This window comes from Ambystoma mexicanum, chromosome 1p (genome assembly GCF_040938575.1).
Source record: "Ambystoma mexicanum isolate Mex_15411 chromosome 1p, UKY_AmexF1_1, whole genome shotgun sequence".
Classification (NCBI taxonomy): Eukaryota; Metazoa; Chordata; class Amphibia; order Caudata; family Ambystomatidae; genus Ambystoma; species Ambystoma mexicanum.
This window is the reverse complement of record NC_090921.1, coordinates 1,068,660,907-1,068,686,683: the sequence shown is the minus strand read 5'-3', so window position 1 is coordinate 1,068,686,683 and position 25,777 is coordinate 1,068,660,907. Positions and strand designations below refer to the sequence as shown.

The 25,777-nt window shown below is 47.1% G+C and overlaps 1 protein-coding gene across 3 annotated transcripts in view; it reads right to left on the bottom strand.

Annotated features, from left to right (window-relative positions):
- The window catches only part of ARHGEF11 (Rho guanine nucleotide exchange factor 11), a 1,841,770-nt gene that overhangs the window by 1,102,902 nt on the left and 713,091 nt on the right, over window positions 1-25,777 (bottom strand). The window lies entirely within an intron of this gene.

Sequence of the window (25,777 nt, the reverse complement as noted above, 5' to 3'; positions counted from 1 at the left end):
CATGCGCTTTACTAAAGTAATTAACATAACATAAGATACTTGCCTCACAATCAAGTCCGGGCGAATAGATTGACTGCCGATATTGCACAGAAATCAAGGAAACGGGAACACTAAAACATCTCCTACCAAGGGACTAACTGATCTCAGAACTATGCACGTGGGGAATTCCCATCTGCACAATTGCACTTTAGAATGCTGTGCAGTTTGAATAGGTGGCGATAATGTTCACTTGGTATTAGCCACAATAAACAATCTGAAAAAGATATTTTAAGCCAATGAGCTTTAAAATGTTATAAGAATTGATGGAGTTTATGTGAAAAATGTATTTAACATAGCTAAAAGGTTTCTGATAAACCAAAAGCTAAATAAAACATTTTTTTAAAAAAACAAATATGGGTCCCTGGTTTGCTCCTACAATGTCCATAAGTAAAGCAGTATACAACAGCTTTTTCTGTAAAACTGATCCTTTCACCTTCCAGGACAGAAGCTTTATGTGTGACTTCTTCTCTATGAGAAAAATTGAATGTGGGGGCACAAGGAAGGAGGTGACACAAACACCACAGCAAGCCCAATAACCTATAGACACCCCAGCACGCCACTAACCTTTGTATCCACCATCACTGTTAAAGTCATACTGGGATAACACACAAATAAAAATACCACACTAGTTGATGTCAACTGCTGCCAGCATAAATAGGACCTTTGCACCAAAGGTGGAAAATACAGGGGAAAACCCTTAAGTAGGGAGTAGTTTCTTACCTGTAACTCCATTTTTCCGGCATTGGTATCTTTCATGGATTCACATGCTGTAACTAGTTCCCCGTCGTCAGGCTGGGAAACCTCAGTAACTTTAATTTAGCGTTTTCCTATGGAAAACTTCAACACTTTAGTGTCCTATCAACTTTCTTTTTGGGTGTTTAGGCCCCACCAATAGGATGTCTGGTAAAAATAGCCCCGTCCCCGCAGGCTTCCCTTCAGATTTTAACCTCTAAAGTAGAGGGAACCCAAACCCATGTTTGCCTGCAGGGGTGGCCGGATCGGCGCATGTGAATCCATGAAAGATACCAACGCTGGAGAAATGGAGTTACAGGTAAGAAACTACTCCCTTCTCCAGCATTGGATCTTTCATGGATTCACATGCTGTGAATAGATTACATAGAAGTACAACTAATGTGTGGCGGTGTGTCACAGGAAAACCAACAAATAGCATTTTATCACATACATGAGACAACAAACCCAGAAAGTGATATAGCCGAATAGAAAAAACCCTGAAGCTGCGGGGCCAATCTTACTGAAACAGGCGTTGGAGGACCGCACGCCACACCTGCACATCTTCTGCATGTTGCTGCCCCAGATAGTAAGGCCTGGTGAAGGTATACAGCACTGCCCAGGAGGCTGCCTGGCAAATGTCCATCAGCGGTATCCCAAACAACAGCGCCGCCGCCGACATCGTGGACCGCGTAGAATGAGCCTTTGGAGCATCCTTCAAAGGCTTGCCAGCTTTAGTGTGACAAAACGAAATTGTAGAGGAAACCCAGCGGGAAAGTCCTTGTTTGGAAATGGACTGCCCCTTGTTGGAGGGCCCAAACGCCACAAATAGCTGCTTTGACTTCCTGAAGTCCTGTGTACGATTCAGATAAAACTTTAGTGCCCTCTTAACATCCAGAGAATGCAGGGCCTTTTCCGCTGGCGTAGATGCATTAACAAAGAACGAGGGTAATGCAATAGAGGCAAGTTTTGTGAAATGCCAATGGCACTTTCGGGATAAAGTGCAGGTTAGTAGCAAGGAGAACCTTGTCCTTCATAAACCTTAGATAAGGCGGCTCAATGACCAGTGCCTGCAAATCTGACACCCGCCTGGCCGAGGTAATCGCCACTAGAAAAATCACATTCCAGGAGAGGAACTTCAAGGAAGCCGTCAACATGGGTTCAAAAGGAGGCTTCATCAAACTTGAAAGGACTACTTCGAGGCTCCACACCGGTGCAAACCACTTCATCGGAGGAAATGTCCACAGTAACCCTTTTGGAAAATGTTTCACCAAGCGATCACTAAACAGAGGAACAGTATGGAGCTTTCTCGTGAACCTAGAAATCGCTGCCAAATGCACCTTAATGGTTGACAATGCCAGACCCCTTCTGCAAGGTGTAACAAGTATGGGAGAACCTGAGCCAGGGAAACGTCCAAAGGCTCAATCTCAGTAGGACCGTCTCACCAGGCACAGAATCTCGCCCATTTATGACCATACAAGACATTTGTGGAAGGAGCCCTTGCTGCCGCCAAGATCCGTCGACACTCCCTGGATATTCCTAGATGACCAAACTCAGTGATCATGAGCCACGCCGCTAGTGATGCCACACTCTGCCGTCTACCTGAGACAGGAGATCCGGATCCGCTCCCAGTAGAACCAGCTCTTCCGCCACCAGATGAAGGAGATCTGAAAACCTGCACTGGTACTTCCGAATCTACTGGATGGTTCTCCGAAGGAGTGAAAACAGGGGGTGGGGGGGCATACACGAAGAGGCCCGTCCACGGGAACGAAAACACGTCCCCCAATGACTCTGGATGAGCCCCTGTGCTAGCAAACTCCAGACACTGCTCGTTTTCCCTCGTAGCAAACAGATCTAACGGAGGATGTCCCATCGACGGAAGATTCTTGCCACCTGCTGTGCCTTCAGGCTCCACTCATGCAGCTGACACGCGTCCCTGCTGAGCGCGTCCGCTTGGACATTCAGAACCCCGGGCAAATGGAAAGCGACAATGTTGATCCCCTGGGCTAGAGACCAATGACAAACGTTCTGTGCCTCCTTTGACAGGACTCTGGAATGCGTGCCCCCCTGTTTTCTTAAATAGAACATTGTGGTGCTATTGTCCGTTAACACCCTCACCACTGATCCGCGGAAAAAACGACTTCAGGGACCAGTGCACCGCCCTCAAGTCGAACACATTGATATGTAACGCAGTCTCCATCCGAGACCATAGGTCCCGTACCTGTGATCCGCAGAGGTGCACCCCCCACCCTATCTGGGAAGCATCTGCCACGATCGTGAATTGGAAATCTATGCCCTTCACCAGATTAGTCATGCACGTCCACCATTGAAGGGTGTCCACTAAGCCCTCGCCGACCACCAGATGACCTTATATTGGACCTCAGGACGAAAGTCCATACACTTCAGCCAGGCTTACCTTCAGAGCACCACCCCATTATTAATTTGCTTAAAACCTGACTCTGCCAGGTCCACAACAATATTGATGCTGTGGTTGGAGGCCTCCTCCCACTCTCGAACCAACAGCATTGCCTCCTTTCGGTGTTGCTCCGGAAGATGTTCAAGAATCGGGGCTAGTCGATGCCACATTTCTCGATCATATCTGGCCATAATTGCCAAGGAATTTGCAGCCTTCACAGTCGTAGCCCCTACCGTCAAAACCTTCTTTCCAAAGGCGTCCTGCTTCCTGGCCTCACTGTCTGGAGGTATAAGATTTGTGTTGGCTTCTGGCCTTACGGCTGGCAGCTGCCGAAACCACAGACTTGGGCTGCGACACAAGGCATCTAGGGGTAGATTCAGGAGCCTTAAACTTCTTTTCAAGGCGACCCTTCACCGTCGGTTCTGAAAACAGGTGGCGCATCATGCACAGGCCCTCCTGCCACACGTGGTCGAGAATTGGCACCGAGAAGACCGCCTTCCTTCGCTTTCCCATATGGTCCAAGAGAAAGCAGTCCTTATGTTCCTCTTCAGGCGCCAGCCAAAACTCCAGACACGCTTTCGACATCATGGTGTGAAACGCCCCAGTATCATCCGGCAGAGATGGTTTTGCTTGACTACGGGGCTGCTCCACTTCAGGGTCCGTGTTCCACGCGTCATCCCTCGTCAGTGACGAAGACACTGTTGATAGGGTGTCCCGCGGAGCACTCTCAGGGTCCGATTCATGTAACTCATCACGATGAGACCGTGGACAGCTCAACACCATCAGCAATGGCAACCGTGCCAGAGGAGACTTCCTAGGCGCCTCACCCGGCAACTGGTCGACCACTGGCACGGCCAGACTTGGAGGGGGTGGCAACATAGCATCCAGCTGCCCTAACAAAGACTGGAGCGTAGATAGCACCTGCAACGACAGCAGAGATTGCTGATTAACCAATGGGTAAAGGGGCGGCCCAGCCCCCACCCCACTCGACGTAGACAGCCTCACACTCTGCAGACCCAGAGCCCACGGGTCAAACACTGGCTCCTGTTCCTCCACCATCCCCGAGGAAACAGAAAACTTAGCTGGATCCTGCTGCAAAATGTTCTCAGGAAGTATGGACTCAAAGGTGGCGGACTGCCACGCCCCACCCGTCGTCAACAACCCTTCCGACTCCATCTGCGACGACAACAGCAGTGGACCACTGTCCATCAGAGTCGGGGACGGCGCCAACGACACCACCGTCGACGGAACTGTAGATTGCATCACCACCGTCAACGACGGACTATCCGTCGACGAGCTCGTTGTCGGAACCACGTCCCCTGGCTTTGATTTCATCGGAGACCCAGATTTTTTGGAACACGAACCGTAACAGTGCTTCGAAGCTTCTTCTGGGCTACCAATGACATCCTAGCTCACAAATCAAACACACGTTCAAAACACGAAGAAACACAAGGTGATCCCAACAGTTTGGAGACAGTTCAAATCTGAAGGGAAGCCGCTGAGCGGGTCTATCTATACCAGATGTCCTATTGGTGGGGCCTAAAGCACCCAAAAAGAATGTCGAAAGGACACTAAAACGCTAAGTTAAAGTTACCGAGGTTTCCCAGCCTGACGAAGGGGAAATATTTACAACATGTGAATCCATCAAAGATGCAGCTGGAGAACTAGATTTCCCGTGGCACATTTGCCACCAAAGCATTATATAAAGAATGCCTACCATAGAAATAAATACAGCTCAAGTGCGCGGTGTGTGGAGCAGTGTGTCAGGTGTGTGTCGTGGGGACGGACTGCTGCTGCCTTTCTGCTCTGTGGAATGTATCCAGTTTGTCCACTTTCTACCTCCATTGCTCCAAAGAAAGACTTCCTATTTAAACACTGCGCAGGCGCGGAGTGCGGCGCGGTGTGTGGAGCAGTGTGTCGGTGTGTGTCGTGGGGACGGACTGCTGCTGCCTTTCTGCTCTGTGGACTGTATCCAGTTTGTCCACTTTCTACCTCCATTGCTCCAAAGAAAGACTTCCTATTTAAACACAGCGCAGGCGCGGAGCGCGGCGCGGTGTGTGGAGCAGTGTGTCCGATGTCGGGTGCCGGGAGACGGTAGCGGTAAGCCATCCCTCTTATCGAAGAAAAGTTGTCCCCTCCCCCCTTACACAAACTCATCAAGTTACTCAGTTGCTTATCTGTCACCAGTCTCCCGCTACCCACCAATACCGAACTTAAAGGGAACTTAAAGGGACCCATGACTCCTCTTTCTCCATCTGAAGACGACATAAGTCGTCACCTGCGCAGCAGTAAACCCGCACAAGAAAAACCAGACCCACAGGTCCCTCAGCCCTATCCGAACCAACATCACGGTAAACCAGGTAGAGGTCCCCCCCCTCGAGCCAGCGGAGAAACTGATGGCGGGTAACGCAGACTTAGTCAGCCCTCGACCTTCAAGCTCCACTCCCCCACGAGGCAACCCCTCCCCGACAAAGAACCTGCGTGGGCGGGTCCACAGCCGAACCCTGAGCCCCGAGAATACTCCACCGACGCCAGAAGGGTCGCCAGTCAGAAGTGGAGGAGAAAAGAAAAAACCACCAGCCACGAAGATTATTCCCTTACCTGATAACTCTTCGACGTCCAAAGCGTCCGGCTGTTCCACCGATACGAGTGACCCCCAGCCGGAGACTGTCAAGGGACGGTCGCAGCTGGAGCCTCAACGGCCGGAACCAGCGTCCTCGAAGCGTGCCACAGACGGCACTGTACAAAACCGATTACTAGCCTCAGGAGTGCGTTTTCAAGCCGTAATCCGGAAACCCAATACTGACAGAGAAGCAGCAACCGGTGCCGGCCTTTCAAGCCACAACAACTACAGCACAATTGCACCAACCACAGCAAATTTCATTCTTGCGAAGAGATCTCACAAAGCAGTCTAAGCAGACAAATCACAGACCTGGCCCTACCGAAAACAGAGCAAACGCCTCTTGGGACACAGAAGAAGAAGATGAGGACTTGTCGCCTATCAATGACCATCAAGATGAGGACTCGGTGTTCGAAGTGTCGCAGGAGGAGTCCTCCCTCCACAATAAATCAACAACAACTCGTACCCGCCCCAACCTTCCTCGCTCACAGGGGTGGAAGCAGAAGGGTTGGTCACGCCATATGTATCCTCAACGCAAAGATCCTCCAATTACTTAGTGGAGGCCATTGCGCCACAGACTGAATCAATACAGCAAAGTTCCTCGAGGAACAGCTCTGTAGCAGACCACCCAGTCATGGCCCCCATGATAGTGCCTGCCAAGGCAAACATAAAATCAAAAATTAGGCAAGAGAAAACACTGACAGAGAAACCACGGAAAGCCCAGGGCAAAGCACTAGGAGGTGCGAAACGCTTAGCCACCCCACTAATATCTGCATCACTGAAGGAATACTTCATAAAGCAGCACAAAAGAAAACACGACGCAGACCCGGAACTCTCGGATGCAGAAATCCTCGAGGCTACACGCGAATCTTCACCAAGAATGAAAACAAGAAAAATCGATAAAATCCTGCAAAGCCTTGTAGCCAGTAACACAGCAGACGTGGAGCCTGACACAGCCACCGCTGGGAGGACTCAGCCAGAGAGTTCTGTTCTCCATTCAAACACCAAATGTAATGAAAAAGAAACCCATCACGCTGAAATTGACAAGATACGCGAGACATGAATCCACACTAGAGCCACCGTGTGAAGGAGTGACTATACACCTGCCAGGACGACCGGAAATACACCGAGAAAGACGAGACCAGAACATAACTTACCCAAATGATCAGTACGCGTGGATGCGCCCTTATATTCAAGGCAACCCTAGTATGCTGTCTGAAGATATCCCGCCAGCCAGCTACGAAAAGCGGACTCCAGCCAAGACAAGGCTATCCGAAAAGACTGCACAGTTTTCAAATGAAAGAGACCTTGGAACACCTTTAAGATCCAGGCGGTGCAGTGAAATCCTGGGTACCACAGATAAAGACACCCCGTCCAAAAAAAAAGCAGACTTACTATCGATAATGTCGGCCCTGACAACAGCCCTAAACCCATTCGGCAAGCTCTATGAGTCCATCCACAAAGCCCTAAAAGACAACACGTCGATGACAAACTCGATGAGAGAAAAACTGACTTTCATAGACGGCTACCTAACCGCTGTCGAGTTAAACTCAAACAGGATAGCCACGAACCTGGAGGCAAAAATTGATAAACTGATAGCTGACCTGCCAAGTACCAAAGCAAAATTAAACCACAATGCAACCACAGTCTCAACAAAAGCAACCCAGACATCAGACAATGGAAAACGCACTGAACCCGCCCCAATCTTCATAAAACCACCAAAAAACTATCAGTACAGGCACAAACTCAGGACACACCAGGCCGGTTTACTGAAAATCCCAAACAGACTAAAGGGAAAAAACCACCAAAACCCGGCCCTCAAGAAAAGCCTGCAGATGTCGACCAAGGGGATGTTCAGACCCAAACAGCGGACTCGCGGCCAAAACCATCGACAAACACCAACTTGGAACTGGCAGAAACCCAAACCGTAGAGAGGCCGGACTTAGTACTAGAAACGAGTAGCGAACAAGAACTCGACAAGGACCTGCTAAACATCTCCCAACACCTAGATTTAAACTCCACCTTACCGCCAACCTCGAAAAACTCAGGAGCCACATCTAGACCATTTCAAAGAACCGCACGTGACCATGTGACGCCAGTCCTGAGGAAGGAAACTAACCAAAAGGATGGCGATTCACGGACACGTTCCCACAGATCACGTTCAAACTCACTGAGTGTTGGCCTGGAAGTACTAAAAGCCCTCAAGGCTCAAGAAAAACCAGTAGTCCGCAAACCTGAAAGGTATACAAACTCAAGACGAACCTGCACACCAGAAAGGCAGACCCCGTGTGCAATCTCACAAGAAGGCGGAAAGACAAAATGAGGCAAAAACTAAGCTAAACATCAAATTGCACGATGCAGCACTTTATAAAGTGGAACAGACCTCAGCTAAGGACAGCTACTTAGTACTAAACCACAGGACGGTACTTAATCTTCTGGGCAAGTCCAACAAATTACGCCATTTAACATCAAACGACCTGATACTTGTGGAACCTTACCACCGCAAACACCGAGCCAAAGCCTATCTACACAAAAGAAAAAAGGCTTTAATTGACCTCTCCCCGGACCTTACAAAGGATCTGCATCGCTTGGGACTAAAAATACAAAAACTCCATAATCCTACATCACCGCCCAGCACTGTCGAGAGTGAAAAGAGAGGCTCTGCTCACCGTCGTGGTCCAAACCCCACTCTAGAAGAGACTCCTCCGGAACAAAATTGGATCACCCAAAAAAAGAGACGAGACGACTCACGGGTGAACCATTATGCTTATCAAAAAGAATACGGGACTCTAAGAAACCGACTGCCCTCAGAAGTATCACAAAGGGCGAGAGCAACCAGTCCAGAAAGACATCACCCTGAACTGGAGGGACATATCCCAAAGACGGGACAGAAAGAGATACACCACCCGAAACCGTGGAAGTGGGTCCAGGACATCATCTCACGTTCCCAAAAGAAATCGCAACGACCCCGGTGTTCCAACGCCTCTAGAGACAACACGGGGACTCCATTACTGCAGCAGACGGAAAGCCCCCTACAAATGGCATCATGGAACACCAGAGGATATCTACATCTAACGAGACAGAGTGAGGTAAATCTAGGCGCCTTCGACCTCATATGCCTGCAAGAAACTTGGCTTTTGGGAAAACCATCACTCAACGGTTTTGAAATCGAAGTCTCTCCAGCAACAAAGTCTACACTGGGACGACCTTCTGCGGGCCTGCTGACTGCCATCCGCGTGGGCTCAGGAATTGTCCTAAAAAAGAACACAGCAGCAGGTTATGGCCTGTTAACAGCACTCACGTCATGGCATCACCACAGCCCAGACTCAAAAGCTTTGGCAAATTCGGAACTGGCAATAATCAATTTATAATGGAACCCGGAAAGAATTACAACCAAAGGGTTCTACAACGCCATAGCCAACACCATCGACGTTATCACAATTGACTTGAACGTCCCTAACATGATAATATGCGGTGACCTAAATGCAAAATGTGGGGCACTCACGCAAGGCGACCAAGACCCGATACCAACACCGATGGTTGAGAGAGGGAGAGCTTGGGTTGAGCTAATGAAATCACGGAAGCTTTACAACGTGGCAGACCTTGGGGAGCCCAGAAGACAAATCCCAACCTGGGAAAGGTCGGGGACTGGTGCGACCATAGACTACATTTACATCACAGAAGGTCTGATCCCATTCCTCGCCGACTTCACAGTACATAGAACGAACAAAAGCGACCACAACCTGCTCCAGATGTCATGGGGAGGCCTAACAAAAGAAAGATCGCTCTACCTACCCATGGTAGATTCCAATAAACAGCAAAACCGACTCAAGACGATCATCAGAAAACGTGAGATCCTTTGAAAACAATCTGAGGAGGAACCGGGGCGCCAGCTGCACAAGTGCAACTGAGAACAGACCCGAGTACGTGTCTCTACTAGTGGCCCACAAGAGGCGCTTCGGTGGCAAGATGCAAAACCCACCAAACCACACACACACGTTCAACCACGAGGTGGTGACTAGGAGACGGGAGTTGAGAAAGGCAAAAAGGCGAGCAATCAAAATAAGGGACTTGGAATCGTGGTCGGCATACCGCACAGGGGAGAGGATCTACAAAGCATGGCTCAACCACCAACGACAACATCTTTATCAAAAGGACGCTGAAGCCATGCTCGTCATTGGGACAACAAGAAAGACCAAAGACTTTTGGTCGCTGCTCAGAAGCGTCAAAGGCCAAAAAGCCCCCCTGCTCTCTAACGCAGTGTCGGAGCAAAGCTGGATCGACCACTTCACAGACCCTTACCGCCCTTCCTCAGACACAGGCATGCAGTACCAAAAATCGTCTGCGGTGCCATGGGTCAACTTAGCGAACGTGGAGGACATACAGAGAGTCATCGCCAACATGAAAACCTCAAGGGCCCCGGGTCCCGTTGGGCTGACCAACGTGGACCTTAAAAAGCATGCGAAAGCATGGGCAAATGCAATTTGCAAGCTTTTCATCCAATGCCAAAGCCTGAGACAAGTCCCAAAAACCTGGACTGAAGCAGTCGTAGTCCTGTTCTTCAAAAAAGGGCACAGAAGTGACCCGGCAAACTATAGACCTATTGTCCTCTTAGACATAATTGGCAAAATCTTTGCGTCACTGCTGTTACCCCACTTCAAAGAATGGGCTTCAAATTCCCCAGCAGCAGATCACTTCCAAACTGGGTTCCAAAAAGGCACAGGGACAGCAATAAACCTACTAATCCTGAACATCGTCAAAGCGAAAGTAAAGAGTGGCTCGACAAAAGTATACATGGCGATGGTAGACCTGTCCCAAGCTTTTGACACAGTAGATCGGTCAAAATTATGGTCTAAACTATCTGCGTGGAACTGTCCAGAACCAGTCTTTGAACCCATCTTGGCGTTGCATACTTCAACATCTCTGCGGGTCCGTCTAAGTCGCCAAAGAGATTCTCTCTAAACAGATCCGCACTGAGCGAGGAGTCAAACAAGGGTGTCCTTTGGCCCCGGCCTTATTCATCGGGTACATCAGAGACTTTCAGGAATCCGGAAAAACAGCGAGATCCTTCCCGCCGAAAGTGGGTGCGACTAACGTGTCAAGGCTCTAGTATGCCGACCACTTTATCCTGCTAGACCAGACATCAGTAGGTCTACAACGGCAACTAACCAATATATCAATCTACATGAAAAGTAACAACCTTCAAATTAACAAAACAAAAACTAAAATCCTGATACACTGTCATAAAGAAAAGGCAAGACAAATATTCCTTGGTTCCTCGATCAGACAAAGATCGAAGTTATCAGTGAATACAAATACCTGGGAGTCATGCTCGACAATACCTTCCAAGAAAACTCCCTCCAAAACTCCCTGTGGGTAAAAATGCGAAACCTAACCGCGCAAACCTGCGCAGTGGATAAGAAATTTGGGAAATTCTCATGGTACCCAGCTATACAGTTCTACAAAGCGAAAGTGGTCCCGGCCATAACCTACGGAATGGCGGCAGACTTAAGCTTGCCAGAGGAACTCTGGACTCGCCTGGAAGGATTTCTGTGGAAATCAGTGCTGGGCCTGCCCAAGTCAGCCCCACTCCCAGCTATCCGACGTGATCTGGGCCTGACATCCCTAGCCTCGGTGGTGACGTTAAGTGCTTCCCAACTCTACAGAAAAATACTGCTTCCAAACTCTCTTCCAAATGGTAGCATCTGAACTGCAAAAAGGGTCCTGTAAAGCCCTAACAGCCTGGACAAAGAAAATCCAGGGCAAACTAGAAGAAGTTGCCTGCGACAAGGAAATGCTCATCGCAAACCCTAGTCGGATAAAAACCAAATTGGAACAACAAGATTGGATTTGCACAAATGAAAAAATCCAGCTGTACAAATCTCTAAAGCATCTTCCTCCATCCCACAACCGACTTAAGGAATCCCTTAAGTACTGTGAAAAATTTCCCAAAAAGGATCTAATGAAAACCTTCATGCGTGCCCGCCTGAACCTACTCCTCACTAGAGAAATTCTGGCCATCAGATCGCTATCCCCGACATCAGACTGCTGCTTGTGCAGAGCTCCAGAACAAGTGGAATCACTGTGACACCTACTCATGTCATGCCCAGCGCTAACATTCGAAAGACAAGCTTACCTAACACCACTTATCGTCCAACCCTCAACATTGGAAGAGGAAACCTGTTGGTCTCGGCTGATAGCCGGCGACTCAGCCAAATGGTCCAGGACTGCTGCCAAATTCCTGACGGTGGCATTGCAAAAAGCAAACACGCCAGCAGAGAAGCCACCCCCAGTGGCCCGCGAGGCAGAGTCCTTGTAAAACCAGCAACTTTCTAAAGCCATCGAACTGAACCATCCCGAGTGTTGTTGCTAGGTAGAACATAAACAGCACAAGGTCTTTTAAAACTCGAATTCATTTTGTAAAAACTTATATGGTTACAAACAAATAAAAAATAAAAAATAAATGAGAGGTGATGTGCCTAATCGAGCAGATTTTCAGAAATGCACAAAACAATGATGCTTTGTGTTAGGAGGGGTTTTAATAATCACTGCCTGGGGTAAGACTTGAAAAAGACAACTTAGGGTTAGCAAGGTTATTCACACCACCAGGTGAGCAAAGCCACTCTCTTAAGTAGCTTTGGCCAAGCAGAAAGGCTGAACTAAAGAAGGAGGCACTGCAGTATAGTACAGTTAATTAGCAGACTTGGCAAGGAAAAGACTGACAAAGGTAAGTTATACAAAATAACAATCATTCATTACAATACTACAACCCATTATGGGTTGCATTCTACTTTAAAGCAGTTATTCAAACAATACATGCATTAATTAGGTAGGGCAAACAGAATCTAACCACTCAATAGACCTAGAACTTGGAACTATAATGCACCAAGAACTACTTACTGCAACTTCAGAAGTCCATCCCTAGACTGTACCAGGTCTCTGGTACTTATCTGGGTATCCCAAAAGGTTTCTGAGGGAAGGGGTGAGTAGCATCTAGTGCAGGTAAGGTACTGAAATTCAGTTACTTCAGGGAAAATGCAAAAATGCACTTACATCAAGTTCCAGCAACGGAAGGAGCAATTAACACAACATGGGTTCTTAAGGAGGACCCACAGAAGTACTGACCCAGACTCCACCATCCTTGGACAGCCCTAGATATTGCTACGGTAAACAGGAATTTACACTCAATGGAAACCCAGCAGGGAGTAGTGGTTCAAAAGACAAGAGTTCAGGCCCCGAGCTCTCAGAACGTTAGAAACAGCCCCAGGTGACAGCAATTTGCTGCAGAAACCAAGACCCATCAGGGTAGTCGCCAGGCAAGGTCATCGGGTCACCGGTTTGAGGGCGTTCACAGTTTGTCATCTTTAGGTTCTCCTGGTGTCCTCGGACTGTAGGGGGTCTCAGTTCTATGACAAAGGAGAGACCCTAACAACACCTTCACGGATGCACTTCTTGCATTGACCCTGGAGCTGGAAGCTTCACTGCACTGTAAAACATTCAGGTCTGATTATAAAATAAAAAGCAAAAAGTATGGGAGGGCCATAGAAATGGAGAGAAAGGTGCTATAAAGAGAAATGTTCCCTAACAAATGACTTGTGCTGTAAACAGTAAAACACCAAGGTCATAAAAGCGAGATGACCATGTCTGCACTGGTGGGTGTGGGGGACTCCGTGTACCCAAAACGACATGGCAAAAGCGACCCAAGAGGGGCCCTTGCAGCAAGCCATATAACGTGGAAGTGCTACCAGAGGAACACATGTGGCCAAAACTAAAGAGAGGAATCCTACACTGCAACCTTATAAGAAGGGTCCATTGGTCCAAGAACAAAAGTAGAGGCAGGATGGTAGTGAGAAAGTCTCATTTACCTTCAAGGTCAATGTCAAAATCCCAATGAGTTCAGCAGTTGCGCCGGGAGGCTCAATTAGTCAACAAACTCTTGGATTAGGGTTTCTATAGCACTTTAGAAAGGCAGACACACAAAAGGAGAAATTATGGGTTTTAGTCCAACTAGGATATGGCTCACTCAGTACACGTTAGATACATGAACACTGAAGATGGGTCATTTGGTTTTGGATATCCAATGCACTCCAGTATGTCTGTCACTTTGACTATTCTTGCCGCAGCTATGCCCCCCCACTCCGAAGTTCAATTGGTGCTGCAGGAGAGGCACACACTCATGCTTTACAAACATGAGGGCCCTAACCTGTATGCCCATTGTCCTATGAATCCATCTCTCCCAGCTTCTACATATGTCCAATATTCAGTTTTTTATAAACTGTCATGCCTGCCAGATTCTGCTTCTCAGGAGTGCTATAGTCCTTGCTTTATTACCAGCGCACTAAGGCCCTGATTCATGGAATTATTTGTGGGTAAAACGGGGATTTGTGTGCCATTCTGCCTGCAAATCCCCATTTGTCAAACAGGGATTTACAGGCAGAATGGCATGCAAATCCCTGTTTTACCCACAAATAATTCCATGAATCAGGGCCTAAGTGTCTCATACATTGCGTTGCTCAACAAGTGGGAAGTTATTCCAATCTCGCACAGGAAAGAGAATTCCAGGGTTTTTTCAATCTTGTTCCTTGTGCAGAACGATCAGGTGCTTAGAGACCGATCAAAGACCTCAAGAGAGTGAATGGCTTCATCAAGAACATGCCATTCCACATGAAATCTGTTTTGGCCACTATTCCCCTCGTTGCACTAGGAGAGTTCCCGACTTAAACCGACTTAGACAACACCTATTTCCATGTGTCTAGTCATCCTGGACACCAGAGTTTCCTTCGCTTTGCGCGGTAGGGTCTGCAACTTCAATGTCAAGTTCAATGAAAACATTTCCATATGCGCCCCTCTTCGGGAACTAACACGGCCCCCATAATTAGCATTTCGGTGCTGGACTGCCCATGTGGGCAGGACAAAGTGATATGCAAATGGTTATTTCCCTTCTGTGAAAGGTACAGGGAGCTAAATTGTGGCTGCAGACTCTCGAGTGGGTACCTTCCCAAAGAACAGGTCATTTAGCCACGTTCGTTCTCACAGAGGTGCTCCTATGGACTACTTTATGATTGTTTGAGGGACTTTAGTTTAGTCACCCTAAGTTTCCTAGGGTCATCCAGACGTGGATCCCTTGCTCACTGTGCTCAAAGAGGCACAGCTCCACCTCACTGATGAGGCCCAACAACGCTGAAACACATGTATGGGGTTGCTGTTGGTACTCTTGTTCAGTAGATAATTGCCATAGCATTTCGGTGCTGAACTGCCCATGTGGGCGGGACAAAGACTAATATGCAAATGGATATTTCCCTTCTGTGAAAGGTACAGTGAGCTTAAGTGTGGCTGCAGACTCTCGAGTGGGTACCTTCCCAAAGAACAGGTCATTTAGCTGTGTTTGTTCTCGCAGAGGGGTGCCTATGAGTATTTTATGAATGTCAATTTCAATTTCTCCCCTTTGAGCAGAGATCAACCCCCATAGTTAGTTTCCTTCACCAGAAGGGAGTTGCACTCCATCCATACTGGACGATTGGTTAATACATACCCCATCCCTGGTCGACTATTTCCTGGATACAGAATTGGTCTGCACCACTCTGGCTTGGTTCAAGTAGCTCCTGAACTCTAGAAATCATCCTTGCAACCAACCCAGATGATAGAACCTAGATCCTTTGTTGAAATACCGAAAATAAAACAAGGACCAAAATAACAAATTTTAATTGGTCGAATTCTGGAAAACGTTTCATTTTTTAATTGCGCTGGGAGCCCCGACCCCCCTGCTACCTGCCACATCCCCCACCTTTTTCTATTCCCTAACCCAACCCCACCCATCTATTTATTGTTCAATAATTTGGTCCAAATAAATCGCTATTTTTGTCCTCATTTTTGCATTTGATTTTTTGAGGGATTACCGATTGAAAAGGGGGGGTAACAGAGGTCCATCCTGTGGGTGGACAATGACAAACTAAAGGTGGTTGTTTAAATGCATTTTCTTTCACTGTGTTTTTCTTCAGTTTTAGTAGTAGTGTTGTAAAACACTGAATGGTGGGGTGGATGTATAGCAGGAACCAGGTATGTGGCTCGAATTGGGTGAGAATGAGGTTGGTAGAGAGGAAGGGCAGACAGGGGGAACAGTTTCACTCTCTTTTTTACACTTTGACCCCTGAAATTAACCACCACCGGATTGTGTCCAGTTAATCCTTGCATGAGCTATGAAGTTGAACAGTCTCCTTTAGCGTGTGTTCTACAGGGATCTCCTAAGCTTGCAGTTTTTAGGACAATCTTAATCTCCAGATTGAAGCAGCAAAGTGTTGCACAACAGCAAAAGCAGGGCATTACATTCAAATTAATGCACCATCATTGAAGGTTTGCTGGCACGGTACCCATCAAAAACACAGTATTTATTGAAAACACGAATGAACAACAGAAATGGAAATAAAAGAGAAGGAAAGATATGTGGAGAACAGGTCCAAGAAAAAAAGAATGGTGGATATTTTTACATCACAAGACATTCAACCATATATGCAAATAGCGTTTTAAGTACACTATTATTTGGGATACTGATAAACATATTGGCAAGGAAAAAGTGGATAAATGTCGACTCATTTTGTAACCAATTGGCAGTTGATAAATAGGACAACCTATAAACAATCCATGCATGAACTCAACCAGTGATGAAACTAAGTGAATTTGAATGCGCAACAGCAGTGCAGAATGTAAAATGGTTTCTTTTATTTATACTTTAATGAAATTACAACGGATTGTAATTAGCTGTGCAGGGTAACGTTTTTTTGCGCAGAAGCAGACCATGTTTTGGCCAAGAGCTGAATCCAGGAAGAGAAACCAGGCCCCAAGTTTCCAAGGTCAGCAGCGTACATAATGAACCCCATTTCCAAAGCAAATTTACTATGTTACTCTAGGCTCCCCCGTGAATTTGTGACAAGAGATAACTGGGAAGGATCAATTAATTTTACAGACTAGTACCACCTCAATTACACTTCAGTCCACTGTGATGAATCTGATGGTGGCATCACTCATTTCCTGACGGTGACCTCTCCCCATGTGTCCCCAGTGGATGCAGCGCTACCTGATCCTGACCTCGGGGATCCAGACCCCAGGGGCAGCTATATGAGTGAGGATCACATGGGGGAAGACAGACTCCAGGAGAATATAATGGCACCATCGGGAGAGACATGGATTACCTGTTCTTTTCTTGGGGATGCTCCATCAATACCCAATGCCTTAATGGCATATGGTTACCTAGGAAGGCTACTGAAGACCTTTTCACAAGATCTGTATGTAAGACATCAAAATCTGACTTACCTTTTAAGACTCATAAAACACCTCCTCACTCTCTACCTACAAGTCATCCAGAGTCAGCTTCCCCTTAAAGATCACTGAGAACACTAGCCCAGACTTTACATGCAAATCATCAAGAATGGACTTTAATAACTACAAGAATACTTGGACAAGGAAGATGAGCCAAGTAATGCAGAGCAAAGAAGGCCAAGAGCACAAGCTGCACTAGTTGTTGCAAGCGCATACCTGTGGCCGAAAAATGTAAACAGCAGAAGCAGCGGACTGAGACGCTGCTGGTGGGATAAAGCTGCTCTTCAGTATGGACCGAGAGACTGTGGGGCTGCAGAGAGTTTTGTGGAGCCAAACGGCTCAAGGACCAGGAAAAGGAAAGCTGACTGCGAGAAAGAACACTATGCGGGAATGCCAGAAGCAAACGCAGGGCTGTTGGGCATTTGCAGGTTTTGAGAAGCAGCATTTGCCTTAACGAAGCATGAAATGAAGCAGAAGAGCCCAGCAGGAACCGCAAGAGGCAGAGAAGCCGAGGAACGGAGGCGGCGAAATGGAAGGAAACGCTGAAAGCCCACCACCAACTTGCCACGGGAGAAACAGTACGCCAGCAGGAGCCGGTGAGCCCACCCAAGGAAAGCAGAGACACCATGGCTTATTGGCCGCCATGCCAAACCCAAATAACTGTTAATGAAGCAAATGAAGTACATGAAAGACTAAGAGCAAGTGAGCATTTCTTTAAAAGGGAAAACGGAACAAAAGTAATAGACTTTGAGGTTTGAGAGTGTATGCAATACACATATAATAAAAGCCCGGTCAGGACAGTACACCATGCAGATGTAATATCAGATAAAGCAAACGTATGAGATCATCACGTTTGGAAGTGTGTACAGAGCCCACATGAGAAAGGAAAAAGGTGAATACACCAGGCAAATTAAAGCTGCAAGGAAAATACACATATATGAAAGCCCTGGCAAGAGAACATACGAGGCAGTTGCAAGTATGTTGATTTAAGAAAGCCCTGGTAGGGAAGCACACCAGGCAAGGACAAGCTGAACAGTGTATAGGAAATACCTCAACTAGAGAGGTCCTGAGAAAGATATATCAGGACTAGCAAAAGGCTGTGCTGATCAAGGGAAGAGGAGTGAAAACCTGGCAGGAGAGTACACCAGGTATCCTAACAAGATAAAGACAAAGAGCCAAATTGTTTTGCGTTCACGAGAAATGCAAGTAACCGATACCTTTGACTATACAACAGAATGAAGAGAAATCCGGTGGAAGGGAACCACCCCTGGAACAAGGAAACCTATCCTTCTGGAACGATTTTGTTGGAGTTAAGCATTTTCCTTTTTGAACATTTGTAAAGCACTCAAGGCCAGAGAAATTACCCTTCTTACCTTAGAGTTAATTTTGTTACAATGTGTGAGCCATAATAGTACTTTGGGCACGGACGGTTTTCTTTTAGATAGTCTGACATTTACAGACCCGTCATTTTGGTTTTGGGTAGGGAAACACTAAGCAGGGACAGAGGCATTTCCCCACTCTCTTTTATTTTAATAAGAGACTTTGACCAAAACCACGACTCCATTGTGTCGGAGTCTCTTTCATGGCTCCTCACACCTCGCTTTACCCCATTACACCCAGGTTTGGGGCGGTTCATCTCAAATTGAACCTTCACCCAATACTATTCGAGGTGTGGCAGCTCATATTTAAGATGTTGGTGCAAGAGTGCTAGAGTAAATGCTTTTTGTAAAGCACTCGGCTGCTATTTGGAGCTAGATCTGCACGTCATTAAATGTTTTCTACAGATTAATATTCTTGATTCAGACACCATTTTTTAAGCCGGGATCAGTGTTTTGATTTTCTGGCACCAACAGAGAGCCCAAATTATACAACAGGCTTTAGGAAGTGTGGATCTGTAGATCATGCAAATTAAGATGGCATGTCGTTAAAGATGCAGGTGACCCGCTACATGGATCACAAATTCATTTAGTTTTACCATCAAGGATACAAGTAATAACAGAGATAACGGTGCTCGAAACTCATATTTGCCAACTATCACAACTGAAAAGAGAAGCCAGAGAAATCATTTAAACTTTCAAGTGATTAACTCGATGTATGGGGGCAAGGGACTATGCAGTGACGACGTGTCTGGTGCGAGCTCCTCCACAGATCCTAATATAGATACTCCTTAGTGGTGGGCACAATCCTTTTTTCCCCTCATTTGAAAGCTGAAGTGTTGCTGTGGTTAGCCACCTACTTCGCGAACGAAGGAAACTGCTAGTGGTGCCACTCTGGGCCCCTGAAACTTGGCAGCGGCAAGAGGGTGGGCGCTGTAGGCAAGTGAGTGCCCAGGCCTGGTGGAAGAGTGGGGCAGCAGCTGGGGAACATTGCATGTGCTCTCCTGACCATGTCGCCTGGAGGCCGGAACATGCAGTGTGAGATTGGGGGCGAAGATGCAGTGAACTGCAGCAAAACAGCAGCGACGCTGAAGGGCTGGCGCTCAACTGAGAAGACGGTGCAGGGAGAAGTGGAGCTCTGGATTGGTGTTTGCTGCAGCCTGCCCCTGCGGTAAAGGGAACCAGGCACAACGTGGCGGGCTTAAGCAGGGGCTTTTGAAGGAGGAGTGGCATTGCAGGTAGCCAGGTGTGATTAGCAATGGAGAAAATTGTATATCGCTTCCCCTTTTCAGGCTGATGCAGCCCTGGGGCTCCCGGTGTGGGCTGTGAGTACCAGCTGACACCTGATAAGAGGAATTGGAACACTCTAGAGACACCTGGCACAGCTTGCCCTGAGCGGCTGCTGATCCCTGCACCAGCATGTGGCGGGGTTATACACAGCTTGCCCCCCATCGTAGCTGAACCCCAGGGCTGGTGGAGAGGAGGATAGTAAGTCCCCAACTGTAGCGCCCATCGTACTCTAGAGAAACTGGAGCTCTGCGAGGTGAGGGCCTGGCACGCAGCACAGCAAACATCCTTGAGAACGGATGCCGACACACTGCACTGTACAACCTTTAATTTGTGTTCTATAGAGACAGTCTACACCTTGTGCTGTGTTTAGTGCATGTTTGCCACTTGAGAACACTGCTGCCACTGGATGCTGACTTCACCTGCTGCACGGACAGGCTAATTTTAAGAATACCCAGCTGCTCTGAATGTACTTGTTTGCTAACGTGCACAACGTTGTGTAACACTGTGTGCACTTGGTAGATGTCCCCCCTGCCATGCAGACTAACAAGCAGAAAGTAGGTAGGAGAGGCTGTATCATGGACTCATTTGCAGCCAGGCGTAAGCAGCGAGACCCTGCGCTGCTGGGAGAAGAGGAACAGTCAGAGGCCTTGATAGCCCATTGGGACAAGATCCTTGCAGCAATTGTGGCTTCACGAACCTCGCTCGAAGGCAAGACTGAAGAGGTCAAGATTGATGTCCATTTACAAAGGCAAGACATCTGCTCTCTGGTTGAGAGAGCAACAGCCACAGAGTCACTGCTCAATGAGAACCTCCGTTTTAGAGTCCAAAGTACGCAATCTGGAAGCTGAAAATTCCACCTTAGAAATACAATTTAAGGACGAGAAAGGAGATCCCTGAGAAATAACATTCACATTCTGGGCCTCCCAGAAGGAGAGGAGGGCCCTGACCCCACCTCTTACCTAGAGAACTTGATTCTGTAAGAAGTTGGCCCGGGGAAGCTGTACCAAGGCTTTATAATTGAGAGAGCACACCGTTCACTGCAGAGAAAGCCGCCACCAGGTGCCAACCTGAGACCCATTATTGCAAGGGTCCTCAACTTCAGGGACAGGGAGGTGATCCTGCAACACTCCATAGACGGAGGCTATTAGGCAGAAACCTGTGCAGTTCCCTTAGGGACCACTGCAAAAGATTTAAGACTACAGGTGTTAGCAGTAAACCCACTTGGTAGCAGTCTGTACCACCCAGATTTACCTGGTAGCTGTGGCTGAGCAGTCAGACTTCCCTCAAGAAGAGTTAGGCAGTATGCAAGGTATACTCAATAGGCACTCAGATAAAATAATACAAGCAAACACTGACCAGAGCTTTGGTATCAAAGTATATAATTATTTATTTATAAACACAGTTGAAACCCTCCAGCACTCTTATTGTAAAATATTCTAAACACAGTTACCATTATGATATATACACCCCTTTTTCCCTTATTAAAAAATCACAGTAAGACACCACTTATTTTCATACAGAGGTGAGCGCTTAACTAGATTGCACTCTACTAAGGTTGTGAAAAAGGGAGGGAAAAAGACAGAATATGCAGGGTTACACCACTCTACGATTCATGAACACTTTTAGCAAGGCAGAGAGCAAAAAGTCACTGGTGAGCCAAAGTCCAAAGGCTGGGCCCACTCTTAGAGAGAGCAGAGCACAAATGCGCCCAAGATCACACAGTTACACTAGGCTTAGAAAGTCTTGCAGAGGGTTCAGAAAAGACTTTAGAGAGGCTTAAGAAAGTTTAGCCAAGGTGTCCCAGGCTAACCCAGGTTCGAAAGCCAGGGGCTAAATCTACCCCGTGCAGTCGGTTGCAAGGGAAGCCAGCCGGGACACGGTACCTTAAGTGGGAAGGATCCTCCAGCGGTGGCAGTTGTTCCTGGTAGTGGTTGCAAGTTGCGTCGTCGTCCAGGGGAAGAGGAGATCTCGACGTGGAGGAAAGATGCAGGTCGTTGCACTACCAGGGCAGAAACCAGCCGCTGAGTTTTCCGGTAAAAGGTAGTACCTTTATCTCAGTCGTGGTAAAACGTGGTATCCCGGTTGCCGGGGTGCTTAGCACGGGCAAGGCGGCCACGAGATACGTCGGGAAAGCGAAAAGACGGTGAAACTGGTTATCCCCACCAGTCAAAGGAAGAAGACTCTCCGGCGGGAGATCTCCTCTGTCGTTGGGAAAAGTGGTGAGACGGTCCAGCAGGGCTCCACCGGTCGTGGTGTCGTGGCAGGTCAGCTCAGCTTCTCCCTCGTCGGATTCTTAGGTCCTGTGGCGACTTCTGAAGTTCCAGTCCCCAAAGCCCTGCTTTTATGCAGCAAACCCCCATTCACTCAGCCTAGCTGTCACTCAAACATGCTAAGTGGTGAGCCGGCCGGATCACCACTTGGGCCAATCAGGACGGAGTGCGACTTGAGTTGCCTAGACAACTCAGTCCAGGGTGCCTAAATTCCCCTCCACCCCTCCTAAGTACCCCATACATAGTGGCACCACTTTGGAGGGCTTCTGTGGAGAAGCCCGCCAAAAAGTGGAACAAAGGAGTCGACTTGGGTTGGAGTCACAGAAGAGAACACAAACGCCATTTTAGAATCAAGTTTTGGCAAAAAATACCAACCGGAGAATTAATATTAATTAAATAAACCAGCGGTATGTTCGAGGCTACCTTAAATAATTAAATAAAGATAGTAGCCTAAAACAATGGGAAATCCCATAGGAAAATATTCGCGGTTGAATATAAAAAGTAGTATCCACTGCCACCAGCCAAAACTCGATCAGGGGGGACGGAGACATGCCCCCTCGACTAACAGACCCTGGGGCAATCGAATTGCCCCAGCCAATATGTCCACAATATGATGGTTTGTACTGGTTCTGTTCAGAATTTAAGACTAGTAAAGTCAATGGTGACTTTACATGCCCTGGGAGACAGTAGTCAGTCCCAGGGTATGGACTCTGTACTGGGGAGTCACTATGACACCCCGGTGTTACTGCACGGAGGGTGCTGTGTAACACATATCACAAAAACACATGAAACCCTATGGGGTAAAAGACCCCATAGCCCATTAAACACATCTAGATTCAAAGAAACACACTCAAATCATGTCCAAGAGTGAGGGTAAAAGAGTCTCACTCTTGGCAGGAGAAAAAAATAAACCCCAAAAATCCAGCAAAGCTGCTGGGGGACTCACTAGGTTAGGAAATTCAGCCTAAACGGAGAATTCTCCCTAACAGAGGCTCCATACAACGGGGTAACTCTAAACTCAATATTTTTCCAGACTATACGCCTCTGGTGCAGAAAAAGAGAAACAGGTTTGTTGCGACAAAGGAGCAGCTCTGTCTTCTGGGCCTCAAATATATGCTCATCTACCCAACCAAGCTGAGTGTGCTTTATAAAGGAAGGGGCAGTCTTCTTTGAGACTCCGGAGGATGCAAACCTTTGGATGGACCACAGTGGCATGAAGGACAAACCTGTGGATGATGGCCATGATAGACGTGGGAAGAGCCCTTGAGACTGCTGCTTTGATCTCTGATGCTGCACACTAAAAGAGAAAATGACAACACACACACACACCACTGTTGACTAGAGAAGCATCCTGCAGCAGGAGCATTGCTTTGGCCTCCCCACACCCCTCTGCATGGAATCTCAGACAGCCCACGGAATGACACAAAGGTGGTACCTGGGCTCCTGCTGGCACCCAACGCCCACATGACATCTCGTCTTGTGGGAACGGTTAGGCCTGAACAGCATGATGAGGTTGATTGATGTTGCCTTGCGGATTGGGGCAATCGCACTTTGTTATGGATAGGTTGGTTTGTTATGTTTAGTTGTAGGCATCTGTGAAATTGAAGGCAGTAGAGTGGCACACGCTGAAGGGCTGAGGGTATGATGTATGGGGATAACCCCATTGAAGGGGAATCCCAACAGGTGGGCATTCGCCAATGGCAGCAGAGAGGCATGGTTTCAGGACCCTGTATGGGTGGTTGATTATGAGCACGACACACTAGTTAGATGGCAAAGCTTAAGGTGCGGACATGGAATGTCAGGTGGATGGGATCATATCTAAGAAGAAACCAGGTACGGTCCTACGTCCTGAGGAATTAAATATTGTTTGTTTGTTAATTCATTCATTTAGATGGCACTCCCAATCCTCAGGTATCTGGGGCGCAGTACAAGTTACATAGGTTACAGGCATTTAGAAATAGAGTATTTTTACATTATTTGTACAATATATACAGTTTCTTAGTATGCATGATTTACAGTTTTAGTATACAGATGTAGACAAAGATATGATGTCGTGTAGATAGATGTAATGTGTAGTATACAGAAGACAAATGACAGTTATGCCAGAGAGAACAACAACATTAGGTATCAGTATAGTAAGGTGTGGATGTTAAGTGTTTGTTGTGTGGCTAGGTAGAGCACACTTGCGGGAAGGTCTAGTTGTCAAGGGAATGGGTTTTGCACTATTCTTGAAGGTGTGAAAAGATGGTATAGCTCTTAAGGAGTCAGGGATAGAGTTCCATAATTGGGCAGCCATGACTGGAAAGCTAGTCCCTCCTGCTTTTTTGATTTTAAATTTAGGGATTCTGAGAAAGTTTGTGCCTTTCTGATGGGGTGTTCTGAGGTGCATCTTGTGAATCCATCTATAACGTATTGGGGAGTCTTGTTGGCGAGACATTTAAAAGTGAGGTTTAGTGATTTAAACTTTATTCTTTCGTTAATAGCAAGCCAATTGTTGGAGCGTCTGGCGTGGGAAATAGGCAAAGTTTTTGGGATGCCTAATGCAGTTCTCAAGGCGTTATTTTGAAGTATTTGCAATTACTGATGTTGTGTTTACTGGTGCTCAGATAGAGGGCGTTGCAATAGTCCAGCTTTGACAGAATGACGGCACGTGCAATCGCAATATAGCTTTCCATGGAAAGGAAATGTTTGCATATGTGGATCAATTTTAGCTGGTGGCAGAGGCTGTGGCATTAACTGGTTTATTGAGGTTTAGTGTCGAATTCAGATAGAAGCCGAATGTTTTTACCTCCTTGGATATTTTGAAGTTAATTCCATCAATGATGAAGGAGTTATACTGGGGTGGAGAGTTTGTTCAGTCTGTTAGTTGACCCAATGAGTAAGAGCTTGCTCTTCTCATCATTGAGGCAAAGGCCATGTGTGGCCATCCAGGTTTGTATGATTAGGTAGATTTTATAGATCAAGGCTACATCTGTGTCATAGTCCCCTTGGATAGGGATGAGAATCTGGGTGTCGTCAGCATAGTTGGTATATGAGACACCCAGACCATCAAGTATATCAAAGAGGGGCTTTGTGAATATATTATACATAGTTGGAGAGACACAAGATCCCTGTGGTACTCCACATGTGATTGGTGTTGGGTCCGCTTTAGAGGTAGATGAAAATACTCTCATAGATCTATTATTAAGGAGTGAATTGATCCACATAGTGGCTTCCTTTGAAAAATGGTTGGCTGATTTAAGATGGATACACAGGACTTTGTGGTCAACCAAGTCGAACGCAGCAGATAAGTCCAGAAGGAGAAGAATGGCAGCTTCTGTTTTGTCTTATCGTTCATCCATTTGGTTCTTTAGGTCAATAAGGGCGGTCTATGTCCCATGTCTTGGTCTAAATCATGATTGACGGGTGCCTATTAGGTTGTTAACCTCCAGATAAGATTGAATCTGGAGCTAGGCAGCCTTATCAAGGATTTTGAGGAGAAACAGTACCATAGTAATTGGCTTATATTTGGTAGGAACGCTTGGGTCTAGGTTTGGCTTTTTTAAAAGGGGTAGTACCCATGCGTCTTTCAAGTTGGTGGGAACTGAACAGGTTTTGAAGGAGGAGTTAATGACTGTGGTAATGAAAGCAGCTAGGTCCCTAGCTTCTTCTTTAATAATGGGAGCTGGGCAAATATCCCTAAGGCATCTGCAGGGTTTAAGTGAGGTGTTGATATTTTCCACCT